Source organism: Primulina tabacum, chromosome 1, assembly GCF_025594145.1.
Source record: "Primulina tabacum isolate GXHZ01 chromosome 1, ASM2559414v2, whole genome shotgun sequence".
Lineage (NCBI taxonomy): Eukaryota > Viridiplantae > Streptophyta > Magnoliopsida > Lamiales > Gesneriaceae > Primulina > Primulina tabacum.
Window position 1 is genome coordinate 38,521,675 of NC_134550.1, and position 17,474 is coordinate 38,539,148.

Here is a 17,474-nt window from a genome sequence, read left to right on the forward strand (position 1 = left end):
TGATCGATAAAACCTAGAGGTTGTTCAACGTAGACCTCTTCTTGTAGTAGACCATTTAAGAATGCGCTTTTCACGTCCATTTGATAAACCTTGATATTTTTTAAAGCAGCAAAGGCCAAGAATATTCTGATGGCTTCAAGCCTTGCTACTGGTGCAAAGGTTTCATCGTAGTCTATTCCTTATTCTTGTCTAAAACCTTGAGCTACCTATCTTTCTTTATTTCTGACCACAGTGCCTTCTTCATTTAGTTTGTTTCTGAATACCCACTGATTTCCAATAACGGCTTGATGAGATGATCTGGTACAAGAAACCACATTTCATTTCTCTTAAATTGATTCAGCTCTTCTTGCATAGCTTCTATCCAACTGGGATACAAAAGAGCTTCTTCGATTTTCTTTGGTTCATCCTGGGAGATAAAGGCAGCATGCATATATTCATTAATCATTTGTCTTCTAGTTCTTAATGGAGCAGCAGGATTACAAATAACCAAGGAAGGAAGGACGATGTGATTTCCTCCAAACAAAAGGGTTTAACGAGATTTGTTCCTGGTTTGATGTATTTGAATTGGGCTCAGCTAGAGCAGTAGCAGGTTCTGGAATGTTCACTTCTGGTTCTGATAAATATTGTGTCTAAACAAATGGTTCTACCAGAGGAATGTCTGGTTCTGAATTTTTAGCATCTTTAACTCTAGGTTCTGCATAATCTTCGCTATCAAGTTCTAACCTGTTACTTAGATTTGATACGTTAGAGATTCCAAGAGCACTGCTATACTCATCAAAGACAACAAGAATAGATTCTTCAACATTAAGAGTTCTATTGTTCAAAATTCTAAAAGCTTTTCTTACTGTTGAATAACCAAAAAATAGTCTAGCATCTGATTTTGAATCAAATGCAGATAAAAAGTTTTTACCGTTGTTGTGAACAAAGCATCTGCAACCAAATATATGAAAATAAGATACGTTAGGCTTACTCCCTTTCCATATTTTATATGGAATCTGATTGTGTATTTTGTTGATCATGGTTCTGTTTTGTGTGTAGCATGCTGTGTTGATTGCTTCTACCCAGAAGCGCTGAGAGATGTCTGCATCTGCTAGCATTGTTCTAGCAGCTTCCTTAAGAGTTTTGTTTCTCCTCTCAGCCACTCCATTTTGTTGAGACGTTCTGGCAGCTGAATATTCATGATGAATACCCTGTTCATCTAAGTACAACTCAAGAATCTTGTTAGTAAACTCATTACCCCGATCACTTCTGATATTAATGATGGAAATAGATTTTTCATTTTGAATCTTTTTCAGAAGCTTGATCAGGAGACAACTGGTTTGATCTTTTCCAGTAAGAAATATTACCCATGTAAATCTAGAAAAGTCATCAATAACAACAAATGTATACTTCATTCCCCCTAAGCTCATGATAGAGATTGGACCAAACAGGTCCATATGCAATAATTCCAAACACCTTGAAGTTGATTTACTACCTTTATTCTTGAAGTTAGATCTCACTTGATTTCCAAGTTGACATGCAGAACATACATGATTCTTAACAAAGTTAATATCGGGCAGTCCATCAACTAAGTTCTGCTTCTTGAGATTATTGATTGACTTGAAATTCAGGTGATTCAATCTCTTGTGCCAGAGCCAATGCTTATCAGCAAAAGAGGCAACTAAAAATGTAGGAACAGTAGCATGATCTAAGTTCCATGAAACATTGTAGGTGTTGCCTTCTCTCTTTCCAATTAATACAGCAGACTCCGCAGAATCTTTTACTATGCATGTGTGCTTCTGAAAAGCTACAGAATAACCATTATCATACAGTTGACAAATGCTAATCAAATTATAACAGAGATTCTCAACCAGTAGTACATCATTGATAGTTATGTTACCATGGATAATCTTACTCTTATCCACGGTTTTACCTTTTGAGTTGTCCCCAAAATTTATCTTTGGTCCAGTACAACTCATTACTTCTGATAGCATATTTTTCTGTCTAGTCATGTGTCTGGAGCATCCACTATCCAGATACCATGTGGAGCGGCTGATTTTGATTTTTCTCTGTTGTTCCTAAAAACAGAGAGTTTAGTATTTGGTACCCAAATCTATTTGGGTCCAAGCCTTATCAGTCCTTTAGGAACCCACATTTGTACAATTCTTGGTGACCTTGTACTTCGGATATCCAAACAGGTGTGTGCAACAGAAGTTCTATTATTTCTAATAGTATGCATATAGAAATGTTGTTCTTCCCTTCTATTTGTGTTGTCTGGCCTGTATCTCTTCTGAACATATCTAGAATTATAGTGCTGGTAGTTTTTAACCTTCATAGAGGGTTGTTTTCCAGAGTTGAATCCTCTACTGGATCCAGCACTCCGGTGAACTCTCCCCTTAGGTTCAACATAACCCAGACCATAATGCTTTCTTTTGTTTATCTCATTTACATTCCTTTCAACTCGAACAGTTGGTACTTCAGGTCCATATACTACACTGGATTTGACAAAGTGAATGAATTTTCCTTTGCCTTTATCAAGTTCTGGCCTTGTACTAGTTTAAGAAGTGCTTTCATTATTGCTGAATCAGAAACCACTTCTGTCACCGGATTTCTTCTGCAACTCTTGTATCTTCTCTAAAGAAACAGAAGAATTGTTCCATGCATTTACCAGAATAGATAACTTCTGATTCTCAGACTTCATCGTCTGGTAATTTGAATTAACCCTGTCATTCTTAGTTCTTAACTTACTTATCTCAAATTTTAAATCATTGCAGCTATTCTCTTGTAAACAAGTGAAATTACTGACTTGATTTTTTAAGTTTTGATTTTCAGTCTTAACTTCCTCGAATGACTGAGAAAGTCTTGAGTACTCTTCCACCATGTCATGCAGTCCTTTAATCAAATCAGTCCGTGTAAATTCGTCAGAGTCAAAGTCAAGTACCTCTCCAGATGTTGAGGTTGGTTCAATATCAGCCATAAGACACTTGATCTCTTCTGCATCACTTTCGCTAGAATGACTTTCTGATTCAGAAGACTCAGAACTAGAATCCGCCTATTTAGACTTGCTTTCCTCAACAATCATTGCTTTGCGATCTATTTTGAACTTCTTGTCATTCCTTTTGTATTCCTTCTTCTTCTGGTCATCCTTCTTGGGCTTTGGACAATCAGCAATAAAGTGACTGATCTTTCCACAGTTAAAGCACGCCATATCACCAGGTGGTGAATCGTTCTTGAAGTTCCGATTAGGACTTTGGTAAGCTCGGTGATTCTTTTTCATAAATCTGAAGAATTTCTTCACAAAGAGAGACATAGCATCATTGCTAATCTTTTCAGCAGTCTTTTCAGAAGTGCTCTCAATAATGGTAGCAGGTACTGCTTGTGGAACAACTATAGAAGCAGCAGTAATGGAATTAGTAGCAGCAGCAGCTACAAGAACCTGGGTTGGTAGATTTGTTGAGGGTTCTTCGCCACTTCTTACTTTCAATTCGAACTCATAGGCCTTCAAGTCAGCGAACAAGTCATGTAGCTCCAACTTGTTTAGATATTTAGAGACTCTCATAGCCATTGTTTTGACATCCCATTCCCTGGGTAAAGCTCTCATCACCTTGACTACTATTTCTCTGTTGCCATGCTCTTTACCAAGAGCTGCTAGTTCATTAACCAGCTGCTGAACCGTTCATCAAACTCAGTTAGAGTTTCTCTAGCTTTCATTTTCAGATTTTCAAACTTTTGCATTGCTAAAAACAGTTTATTTTCCTTTGTCTACTCATTTCCTTCACATATTTGGATGAGCTTTTCCCAAATTTCTTCCGAAGTGGAGCACATCTTGATTTTGCTGAATGTGTTCTTATCAAGAGTTTTATAAAGAATGTCCTTCGCGACGTTGTCGAGATTTTCTTTCTTTTTATCTTCATCAGTCCATTCGCTTTTTGGTTTTTCAACCATTTGCGGTGCACCATTAGTAACAGCAATAGCTGTATTATGCTTTGAAATCTTTAATGGACCATCTGTGATGACATACCACATGTCATCATCTTGAGCTGCAAGGTCGGCTTGCATCCGGATCTTCTAATCATCAAAGTCTTCTTTCGAGAACATGAGAACCTTGCTAAAATGTGCCATAACTGTTGTAAACTTTTCAGAACAAGAGAAATCTGCTCTAATACCACTTGTTGGGGATCGATGTAGAGTTTAGAGAGGAGGGAGGGGATGAATAAACAATTTCATTTACCGATAGATTTTGCAAAGGATGCTAGAATCTGGTTAGAGATTGTAGCTATTCTTGTTCAATATTACATCCAGCAGATCACAATAATAAGTGCGGAAACAATCCGATGGAGTAGGGTGAAAAACAGTAATAACAGTAGGCAGTACAACAATAGTTGTTTCTTGATGTTCGAAGAAAAAATCTTCTACGTCTTTCCTTCTTCTGTTTCCAGAAGGTATCATTAAAAGACTTTAGATTTTATAGTACAACACTCGTACACACCCACTTCAGCAGGACTTATCCTTTGCCTACTGAAGCTCTTAGTAACTCAAAACAATATGATTCAATATGACAAGGTTCTGGAAATGACTCTTTTCCAGTTTACAGACTCTTCTTCAAAAAAATATCGTAGGCGTTTTACTAGAAGAGGTGAAGAAACAGCAGTACAAAATGATTTCCAAAGATCAAATGTAAGATATTAAGCGTGTACTGCTTTTCTGCAAGTTGAGTTTGGAAGATAACGATTTGTTCGCGATTGCTCAATGTAACGTTGTTTAGATAGTATGTTTCTTGATAAAAATTCAGCGTTATTTTCATCAAATGGATTTGATCTATATATATAGATAACTTGAATCCAACGTCTATAATCAAAACTGCTTCTTTGACTTCTGATAAAAACAGCTTCATTGCCAAAAATAGTTCATGCAAAAAGACTTCAGAACAATCAGTCTTGTTACATACTAAAATAGGTAATGCGTATTAAATGACTTTGTTCAGCATTAATGAAGCATTTAAAACTCGTACTTGGTAAAGTAACGGTAATATTTAATATATCAAGGATAGGTTCTGTTTCTAGCAGTGAGTCAAGTTCTGCTTCTGTTTTTCTAAACTGTACTGCTTAGTCAAGGCGTCAAGAGAACTTCTGTTTTTATATAGTCTTCTGGTTTCACTTAACTAGATCTACTGGTTTTGACTATCATCACCGCAATTAAATTAAGTCTATCAGTTTATTTAAGAATAGTTTCATTTAATTTTTTATTTATTATTTTACACATATGATTTAGTGTAAATAATGGTTTATAATAAATACGACAAGAGATACATAAAAATTCTGTTCCAAAAGTATAATTATAACCATGTATTTTAACATTTAATGTAAAAGAATCTACACTACAAGAAAAATGACTTTTCGCGGCGTGCAAATTTGCTTTCCGCAGCGCGCATTGAACACTGCACAATCGAAACTATTAAAAGTCGTTGGTATATTTCATATATATCGACAAGAGAAAACTGTGTTTGCAAGAAAAAAAACTACTTTTTCATTATGTGATTAGGAAAAAAAAAGTACTTCGATTAAAAAAAAACTACTTTTTCATTATGTGTTTACACAGTACATCCCTTTTCAAGAATTTCTTCGAAATGTTTAATTCTTTTCTTAACAGCTAGCGTGAAGCACTCCGATAAGACTTTACACATTTTATTTTAAAAAATGGTCATTGATACTAATAAAATATTTATTTCATGTCGTTGTATCAACATTATATAAAAATTACTTTCTTTCTGAACGATCAAAATATGGAATCTCAAATCAAGAATCAACATTATATAAAAGGTACCTTCTTCTTGAACTGAGTTTCCACACTATTCGTCCACTCTTTTGCAGATTCTGTTGCAATAGGTGCGACAACTATCTCAACTCCGCTAGACAAGGTACCTTTATAAAGTGTGCATGTAACGTCCGAAAAATCAACCTACGTAAACTGCATGCATGCAAATTATTTTAATTGCTTAATTGTTTTATTTAATTGATTTTAAATGCTAGCATGATATTTATTATATGATTAAATGTATAATTACATGATTAAATGATTATATGACATGATTATATGAAATTAAGGATTTTACCCGAATATTCAATAATAGGCAGGGGAAAGGAGACCGATGATGACCAAGACAAGAATATTTATTTTTCGTTAAATAATGACAAAACTTCCCAATATGATTAAAAATGATTTAAGTTTTCTGAAAATGTAGGAGTTTGATTTATTTTACGAGTCGAGCTCGATTTTTCCTGGGAAGCCGGTTTTTGGCAAACAATGAGTTTTAAAAGATTAAAAATATTATTTTATGAAAACAGATTTTATAAAATTTTATGTTTTAATTAATCAAATTTTATTGAAACGTCTGCCCTTTTTATTGCTTTAAAAGTACTAGAAATTTTTTTTTAAACTAAGCATCCTCGGCCGAACCTCACACATGCATAAAAATATTTTAAAAAATATTTTGGACCCTTTTTTTTACAAATAAACCAACTAATAAGTATCTTAAAAATCAAGTGCAATAGTCATAAAAATGAAGTTGTCGCATGTTTTACCAAACCTAAAAAACAATAAATTTGAAATGTATAGCCCATACTAAACCTCTCAAAAATCTCTCAAAAGCATAAATAAATAGTCTTAAAATCTTTAACGTAAATAATGAATCATAAACGTAAATGCGGAAGAAGTAGAAGTGCCGGTCCTCGGGTTGTGTGCACCTTCAGTCCAGTCAAATCATCCATCAAGACCCCCCTCAAATTCACCAGCATCCATCATGTAACGTACCATACTTTTACTATTCAAAAATTTGCGGAAATATTAAAAATTTTCTCAAATAAATCGGGAACAACCCGAGTCTGATAAAGTAAACAGTACGTCTCCAAATCTGTTGCAACAAAAGAGCTAAAATTTAATTTTGACAAAAGTATTTGAACATTTTCATAAAACTAAAACTTGGCGGTCCTCGGGACTTGCCTCCTACTCAGTCCAAGCCTGCCCCTTGGCCACCACCTCCAGTCTCCTCATGATCATCCACACCTGAATCGATCAAGTCTAGTGAGTCTAAAGACTCAACACGTATAAACCGAGAGTAACGAATAATATGTAATAAAACCACATGCAACTTTAAAATAGAACATACATACTTGAAACTTGAACTTGCACTGAACTTGAACAAACGTACATAACTTAGACGTGCCATAACGTGAAAACTTTCATAAACATGCTTGCATACTTGTACATACATAAACATACATGAACATCATTATTTTGCGTAGAGGCATGTTTCAAAGCAAGTGACCCATAACATAAATCGCCTGATCAGACTAAACCACATTACTGGGCTGAATGGGACGAATCCACTTCCACATACATGAGATCCCCATTCATGTTTTAACGGGCGGATTGGTCCCCGTTCATGATTTAACGCTTTCCAATCCTGATCTAAACTCGTTCATGCTTTAACGGGGTGGGTTGGTCCCCGTTCATGATTTAACGCTTTCCAACCCCATACATACATTGGTCACAAGACATTTAGCATATCTTAAAAACTTGAAAATATTTTATTGCACGTCAACATACTTACTTGGCGTTGAGTGATTTTTTGGATTTCATTTGGGGCCGCTGCTGCACATACTAACCTGAATTTTAAATACTTAATTTGCATAGCTTAGATGTAGGCATACGTGCTCAACCCCGAGTTCAATAAATAACTTAAGACATTCTATAACACTCGGGACTTGACCTCATTTAAATCAAGGTACTAACCCAAAACATGAAACTCCAAGGCACAATAAAATCTCCCAAAATTTATGAAGTACACGGACCCCGTGCATTGATCCGTGTATGGGTCCGTTTAGGTGCGCAAAAGGAATACTCGGGAAGAAAAAGGGACACGGACCCCGTGCCAAGGTTCGTGTAGATGCATTGAAATTTGTCGTGCAGAAGGGGGAAGGCACGGACCCCGTGCCCTGGTCCGTGTGGGGGTCCGTGTAGACTAGGTAAAAAGACACTTTGGAGGATATAAAGGCACGGACCCCGTGTAAGGGTCCGTAAGAGGGTCCGTGTACCTATGCAATTCGGAAAATCACGAAAATTTAATATCTGCGATGCTTATCATTCTAGACTCGAATGTGCGGACCATGAACCGACGCTCCGAGACTCATCCTTGTATGCCATGACAACAAACCAAATTCGTGCAAACACCCCAAAGCAACGACGTCCACTCTACGACACATACAATTCAAAAACACGGCAATTGACACCAAATCGTTTCCTACGACCTCTAACGAATTCAGAAGTGCTTTCATTATTGCAGAATCAGAGACCACCTTCTGTCACCGGATTTCTTCTGCAACTCTTGTATCTTCTCTAAAGAAACAGAAGACTTGTTCCATGCATTTACCAGAATAGATTACTTCTGATTCTCAGACTTCATCGTCTGGTAATTTGCATTAACCCTGTCATTCTCAGTTCTTAACTTACTTATCTCAACTTTTAAATCATTGCAGCTATTCTCTTGTAAAAAAACTGAACTTACTGACTTGATTTTTTAAGTTTTGATTTTTAGTCTTAACTTCCTCGAATGACTGAGAAAGTCTTGAGTACTCTTCCACCATGTCATGCAGTCCTTTAATCAAATCAGTCCGTGTAAATTCGTCAGAGTCAAAGTCAAGTACCTCTCCAGATGTTGAGGTTGGTTCAATATCAGCCATAAGACACTTGATCTCTTCTGCATCACTTTCGCTAGAATGACTTTCTGATTCAGAAGACTCAGAACTAGAATCCGCCCATTTAGACTTGCTTTCCTCAGCAATCATTGCTTTGCGATCTATTTTGAACTTCTTGTCATTCCTTTAATATTCCTCCTTCTTCTTCTGGTCATCCTTCTTGGGCTTTGGACAATCAGCAATAAAGTGACTGATCTTTCCACAGTTAAAGCACGCCATATCACCAGGTGGTGAATCGTTCTTGAAGTTCCGATTAGGACTTTGGTAAGCTCGGTGATTCTTTTTCATAAATCTGAAGAATTTCTTTACAAAGAGAGACATAGCATTATTGCTGATCTTTTCAGCAGTCTTTTCAGAAGTGCTCTCAATAATGGTAGCAGGTACTGCTTGTGGAACAACTATAGAAGCAGCAGTATTGGAATTAGTAGCAGCAGCAGCTACAAGAGCCTGGGTTGGTAGATTTGTTGAGGGTTCTTCTCCACTTTTTACTTTCAATTCGAACTCATATGCCTTCAAGTCAGCGAACAAGTCATGTAGCTCCAACTTGTTTAGATATTTAGAGACTCTCATAGCCATTGTTTTGACATCCCATTCCCTGGGTAAAGCTCTCATCACCTTGACTGCTATTTCTCTGTTGCCATGCTCTTTACCAAGAGCTACTAGTTCATTAACCAGCTGTTGAACCGTTCATCAAACTCATTTAGAGTTTCTCCAGCTTTCATTTTCATATTTTTAAACTTCTGCATTGCTACAGACAGTTTATTTTCCTTTGTCTACTCATTTCCTTCACAAATTTGAATGAGGTTTTCCCAAATTTCTTCCGCAGTGGAGCACATCTTGATTTTGCTGAAGGTGTTCTTATCAAGAGTTTTATAAAGAATGTCCTTCGCAACGTTGTCGAGATTTTCTTTCTTTTTATCTTCACCAGTCCATTCGCTTCTTGGTTTTTCAACCATTTGCGGTGCACCATTAGTAACAGCAATAGCTGTATTATGCTTTGAAATCTTTAATGGACCATCTGTGATGACATACCACATGTCATCATCTTGAGCTGCAAGGTCGGCTTGCATCCGGATCTTCCAATCATCAAAGTCTTCTTTCGAGAACATGAGAACCTTGCTAAAATGTGCCATAACTGTTGTAAACTTTCAGAACAAGAGAAATCTGCTCTAATACCACTTCTTGGGGATCGATGTAGAGTTTAGAGAGGAGGGAGGGGATGAATAAACACTTTCCTTTACCGATAGATTTTGCAAAGGGTGCTAGAATCCGGTTAGAGATTGTAGCTATTCTTGTTCAAGATAACGTCCAGCAAATCACAATAATAAGTGCGGAAACAATCCGATGGAGTAGGGTGAAAAACAGTAATAACAGTAGGCAGTACAACAGTAGTTGTTTCTGGATGTTCCAAGATAAAATCTTCTACGTCTCCCCTTCTTCTGTTTCCAGAAGGTATCACTAAAAGACTTTGAATTTACCAGTACAACACTCGTACACACCCACTTCAGCAGGACTTATCCTTTGCCTATTGAAACTCTTAGTAACTCAACACAATATGATTCAATATGACAAAGTTCTGGAAATGACTCTTTTCCAGTTTACAGACTCTTCTTCAAAAGAATATCATAAGGCGTTTTACTAGAAGAGGTGAAGAAACAGCAGTACAAAATGATTTCCAAAGATCAAATGTAAGATATTAAGCGTGTACTGCTTTTCTTCAAGTTGAGCTTGGAAGATAACGATTTGTTCGCGATTGCTCAATGTAACGTTGGATAGATAGTAAGTTTCTTGATAAAAATTCAGCGTTATTTTCATCAAATGGGTTTGATCTATATATATAGAGAACTTGAATCCAACGTCTATAATCAAAGCTGCTTCTTTGACTTCTGATAGAAACAGCTTTATTGCCAAAAATAGTTCCTGCAAAAGGGCTCCAGAACAATCAGTCTTGTTACATACTAAAATAGGTAATGCGTATTAAATGACTTTGTTCAGCATTAATGAAGACTTTCATAAACATGCTTGCATACTTGTACATAAATGAACATTATTATTTTGCGTAGATGCATGTTTCAAAGCAAGTGACCAATAACATAAATCGCCTGATCAGACTAAACTAAAGTACTGGGCAGACAGGGACAAATCCACTGCCACATACATGAGATCCCCGTTCATGCTTTAACGGGCGGATTGGTCCCCGTTCATTACTTAACGCTTTCCAATCCTTATCTAAACCCGTTCATGCTTTAACGGGGTGGGTTTGTCCCCGTTCATGATTTAACGCTTTCCAACCCCATACATACATTGGTCATAAGACATTTAGCATACCTCAAAAACTTGAAAATATTTTCTTGCACGTCAACATACTTACTTGGCGTTGAGGGATTCGTTGGATTTCATTTGTGGCCGCTGCTGCACATACTAACGTGGATTTTAAATACTTAACTTGCATAGCTTAGACGTAGGCATACGTGCTCAAACCTGGGTTCAATAAATAACTTAAGACATTCTATAACACTCGGGACTTGACCTCATTTAAATCATCGTACTAACCAAAGACATGAAACTCCAAGGCACAATAAAATTTCCCAAAATTTATGAAGTACACGGACCTCATGCATGGGTCCGTGTATGGGTCCGTTTAGGTGCGCAAAAGGAATACTCGGGAAGAAGAAGGGACACGGACCCCGTGCCCAGGTTCGGCCTCTGGTCCGTGTAGATGTGGTGAAATTTGCTGTACAGAAGGGGGAAGGCACGGATCCCGTGCCCTGGTCCGTGTGGGGGTCCGTGTAGACTCGGTAAAAAGACACTTCGGAGGATATAAAGGCACGGACCCCGTGTAAGGGTCCGTGTACCTATGCAATTCGGAAACTCACGAAAATTTAATACCTGCGATGCTTATCATTCTAGACTCGATTGTGCGGACCATGAACCGACGCTCCGAGACTCATCCATGTATGCCATGACAACGAACCAAATTCGTACAAACACCCCAAAGCAACGACGTCCACTCTACGACACATACAATTCAAAAACACGGCAATTGACACCAAATCGTTTCCTACGACCTCTAACGAATTCGAGTGCCTATCGCCACTAATCGACAACCAAATGCCAACTCAATATCATACTGTGCATACACGTAGCAACGATAACCATCGATCCCCAATGAAGCCTGCAACAATAAAATCTCAAGAACACGTTAATAAACATATTTTTCTGAAAACGCAGTTTGAGTAGTCCCACGAAAAACACCATAACTCACTCAATTTTTACCTAAATATTTCGAATTTACTGTCAAATCGAAGGTATCGAAAAGTTCTACAATTTTTGTGTTGAAAGTTTTCTCAAAACCGCGACCGAAAAATAGCATTATTTAAAAAGACAGTAAAAACGTGATTTGTGATCCAAAAACCGTTTCAAAATCGATCCAAACATCAATGCTCAAACTTCAACGCATCACGCTTCGGTTTTTACGCATAAATAACAACACAACGCATAATATGACGAGATCGATGCAGCAATAACAGAATATACGTGCCTTTTTGATGATTTGAAATACCGTAACGACGATACGGAAGCGGGAACGGAGCGAGGCTTGATCCGGGACGATTGTGGCACTAAAATCTTGCAACGAAGGTGACGAAAACTAGATTGAATTTCGGGTGAAGGGGCGGACTGCTCTCTAGAAAAGGAACCCTAGTATTCTTCTCTTCTCCAAAAATAATAAAAGTTTTGAATGAGATATGTTTGTGTGACTTACGGGTGTAGTGTGTGTGAATTTGTGTGTGTGCGTGAGTGAGTAATTAAAAATAAAGGTAATTAGGGGTTAATTAGCTTAATTAAATAATTGATGAGCAATCACATGGTAGTTAAAATAATAATCCCTCCTTAAATTACTAACCTCCCTAAATTTAAATAAAATACACAAGTGTTAAACTTGTGAAAGTTTTAAAATCTTGAAATCACCTAATAATTAAATTAGGCTTTTAAAATGCTAAAAACTAATTAAACTATTCAAAATGCCCCATCATCGTCATAAAATAAAAATATTACATTTTAAATTGCCAAAATCGTCACCAGTCTTTTCCTCGATCCCGCCTCGAGTAATCACCTGAAACATGAAACTTGTAAAACATTTTAACGTGCATCATATGAACATTAAAATAATGCAATTTAAATAAATCATGCATCACTAACATCACTTTAAACTTAAATAAAATATTTAACAATTTAATTAATGCATTGGTTATACGTGTACTGAATTTAGGCACTACAGATCCTCCCCCTTTTATAAAAATTTTGTTCTCGAAATTAAATCTTACCGATCAACTCCGGGTAGCGAATTCTCATATCTGCTTCGGCTTCCCAAATGGCCTCCTCTACTGATTGATTTAGACACCGGACTTTGACCAACTTGGTCACTTTGTTCCGAAGTCTCCGCTCCTGTTTGTCTAGGATTTGGACGGGTCTTTCCTCATATGACAGGTCTGGAGCAAGCTGCAACGGCTGATAGCTCAAAACATGCGAAGGATTAGCTAGGTACTTCCTCAGCATTGAGACATGGAACACATTGTGCACCCCGGCCAGATTTGGCGGAAGAGCAACACGATAAGCTAGTATCCCAACTCTGTCCAAAATCATGAACGGCCCAATAAACCTAGAACTCAGTTTGCCTCTTTTCCCAAACCTCATGACACCCTTCATAGGTGCTATGCTATCTTAACAAAAACGTGATCTCCCACGGCAAACTCTAGATCTCTTCTCCTCTTATCTGCATAGCTCTTTTGGCGACTCTGGCGGTCTTCATTCTGTCTCGAATCTTGACCACCACATCTGCCGTCTGCTGAACTATTTCTGGACCAAGTTCTACTCTTTCACCGACTTCGTCCCAATGAATCGGTAATCTGCACTTCCTTCCATACAGTGCCTCGTAGGGAGCCATACCTATGATGATTGGAAGCTGTTGTTGTTGGTAAACTCCACTAGAGGTAGCTTCGATTCCCAAGTCCCCTGGAAATCGATCATACAAGCTCGCAATAAATCCTCCAAAATTTGAATCACTCGCTCAGACTGGCCATCTGTCTGCGGGTGAAAAGCTGTACTGAATAGCAACTTCGTCCCCATGGCTGCATGTAAACTCTTCCAGAAGGACGATGTAAATCTCGGGTCCTTGTCGGACACAATAGAAACTGGGATCCCATGCAACCGAACTATCTCCCTGATATAAAGATCCACATACTGCGTCATGGAGAAAGCCGTCTTCACTGGCAGGAAATGTGCTGACTTGGTGAGTCGGTCCACTATAACCAAATGGCGTTAAATCCTCTGACTGACCTCGGCAAACCAACCACAAAGTCCATTGTAATATTCTCCCATTTCCACTCGGGGATAGGGAGTGGCTTAAATATTCCTGCTGGCCTCTGATGTTCTGCCATCACCTGCTAACAAGTGAAGCATTCAGACACAAACCTGCGGATGTCTCGCTTCATCCCTGGCCACCAATACAAAATCTGCAAGTCCTTGAACATTTTCGTGCCTCCTAGGTGAATGTAATACGGAGATGCATGTGCCTCTGTAAGAATATCCTCTCTGATCGAATCAACACTAGGCACCCACATTCTGCCTCTGTATCTCACAATACCATTTGACACTGTGTAGAGTACACTGCCCTTGGCTTCGTCTTTCAGCCTCCATTTCTGTAACTGCTCATCTGAAGGCTGACCTGTACGAATACGGTCAAGCAAGGAAGATTGGACTGTCAGATTAAACAGCCTCGGAGCTCTGCCCTTGCGATAAACTTCTAAACCAAACCTCTGAATCTCAGACTGAAGAGGTCTCTGCACTGACAACTGTGCCACAATGTGACTTTCCGGCTCAAGGCATTTGCCACTACATTAGCTTTCCTCGGATGGTAGCTAATTTCACAGTCGTAATCTTTTACTAACTCCAGCCACCGTCTCTGTCTCATATTCAGTTCTTTCTGTGTGAATAAATATTTGAGAATCTTGTGATTAGTGAATATCTGACACTTCTCGCCATACAAGTAGTGTTTCCAAATCTTCAACGCAAAGACGACAGTGGCTAATTCCAGATCGTGAGTCGGATAATTCTTCTCATGCACCTTCAACTGTCTGGAAGCATAAACTATCACCCGACCATGCTGCATCAACACTGCACCTAACCCGAGCTTAGATGCATCGGTGTATAGCACAAAATCTCCTTGCCCTGTTGGCATGGCTAACATTGGCGCTGAAATAAGAGCTTGCTTCAAAGTATCGAAGCTTTTCTGACATTCATTGCTCCAAACGAATTTAGCATTCTTCTTTGTCAGTGAAGTGAGTGGCACTGCTATCTAAGAAAACCCCTAAATGAACTTACGTTAGTAACCGGCTAAACCCAGAAAACTGCGGATCTCTGAAGCATTCTTCGATTCAACCCATTCCTTAACGGCTGCCACTTTCGCTGGATCCAACTCAATTCCACTGCTAGATACTATGTGACCCAAAAACGCTACCTTTTTCAACCAGAATTCACACTTACTGAACTTCGCAAATAACTTACGACCCTGCAAGGTCTGCAAAACTGTCTTCAAGTGCTGGCTATGCTCCTCATGGCTCTTCGAGTAGATAAGAATATCGTCAATGAACACTATGACGAATTGGTCTATGTAAGGCTGGAATACTCGGTTCATTAATTCCATGAAAATTGCTGGAGCGTTCGTCAATCAAAACGGCATCACTAAGAACTCGTAATGCCCATATCTGGTTCTGAAGGCCGTCTTGTGAACATCTACGTCTTTCACCTTCAGCTGATGATACCCTGATCGAAGATCTATCTTAGAGAATACGGTATCTCCCTGAAACGAATCGAACAAGTCCTCGATCCTTGATAATGGGTATTTATTCTTGATCGTTACCTTGTTCAGCTCCCGATAATCGATGCACAGTCTCATGCTCCCATCTTTCTTTTTCACAAAGAGCACTGGTGCGCCCCATTGTGAGAAACTGGGGCGGATGAATTCCTTGTCGAGAAGCTCCTGAATCTGCTGCTTGAGTTCTAACATCTCAGCTGGAGCTAATCGGTATGGTGCCTTAGAGATTGGCAGTGTGCTTGGCATGAGATCAATCGCAAACTCCACCTCTCTCTCTGGTGGAAGACCTGTGATGCAAAGGCCCTAGAACTTCTTGCTTGAAAATTTGCGGAAAATTAAAAATTTTCTTTTTAAAAGAACTTAAGTGGCCTCATTCATAAAATCACTGGTGAAGCAAGTTCAATATTTCAAAATATTGCAGCGGAAGAAAATAAAGTTTGCCAAAAATCACAATTTTAAAAAAATATCCAACGACTGATAAAATGTTTGCGGAATAAAATAACAACTGCTGCTCTGAGGTCCTCGGGTGCCACTACTGCCGACCCAAGCTGGCTCACTGGTCCCCGCCCTCGGCCCTGGCCTCATCAGTACCTACAACAATCAATTCTAGTGAGCCTAAAGACTCAGCATGCATATATCGCAGGTAACGAGTAAAAATCTGAATTAAAATATGCATGAGTTAACATATCATGTCCTGAGGCATGCTGAAAATAATCTGTACTGAGCAATTATAATACGTGCATAACTGAACTGATAATCACAGAAAAAATGTTTGCTCCTTGGAGCCTGTACTGAAATAACTGATAAAATTTTCTGTTGAGATTATGTTTTACGCCTGTGGCCACTGCACTAAGCTGAACTGATGAGTAACTGGCTACCGGGGAGGCTGAAACTGAACTGAGCTGGCCGGTCACTAGCGACCGGGTGGTACCATACTGAACTGATCGGTCACTGACGACCGTATAAAATAACACTCCCACATAGTGAATGAACCACAAGCCATATCGCATAAATCTCAAAAATAATCATTTTCTATTTAATACACGTAAAATAATTAACTGGCATAATGAAAATGTCCCGTAATTTTACCAATTGGATTGGATTGGATCGTCCCCAGGCTCGCTGCAACCTAACTGTGCTATGAAAAATATGCAATAGCTTAAACTTGACCAACTATGCAATTTAGTTCAAAAGATGCGACTATGATGCCTAATGACTTCGCATTTAATAATGACTTCGAGCCAACCTGAACCGACACCGAACCGACGTATAGTCATGATTAAAATACGCTGAAAAATCATAAAATAATGCTCCTAAAATGATAGGGTCGAAATCTAGGTGGAATGGAGGCCAAAACACGAAACGCTCTTTCGAGAGTCAATTTGGCACATCGCACCGTAAATTCTCGTACGACCTCAAAAATGATCCAAATGATGAACGGTCAAAAACATGACCTTCCTAACTATATGAGGCACTGTCCAGTCCAAGGCCATAAGCTAAAAGCAACCAAGAACTCGAACGAGCCACCGAACCGACACAGCAACTTGCTGTAATTTTCCAGCAGCTGCAACCTTGCTTGCATCGCGTCGTTTGCGAGACTTTTGGCCATTAGGGCTTGAACCATCGACCAAGTCCTCTCCACAACGTCCCAAGGAATGATTTGAACCATGGCTAAGGGCTTTTGGCCAGCCATAGTTCGCACCATTCCAGCAACAACCGAAAACTCATACCGAGAATGCTTTTGTATGCGTGTGTAGTGTGTTGCTTCGATTGATGTCTCGTGTCGTTCCAGTGGCCATTTGATTGACCATGGCACGATCTAGACATCTAGGGGCATGGTATGAACCGTGGCTAAGGGCCATAGGCCA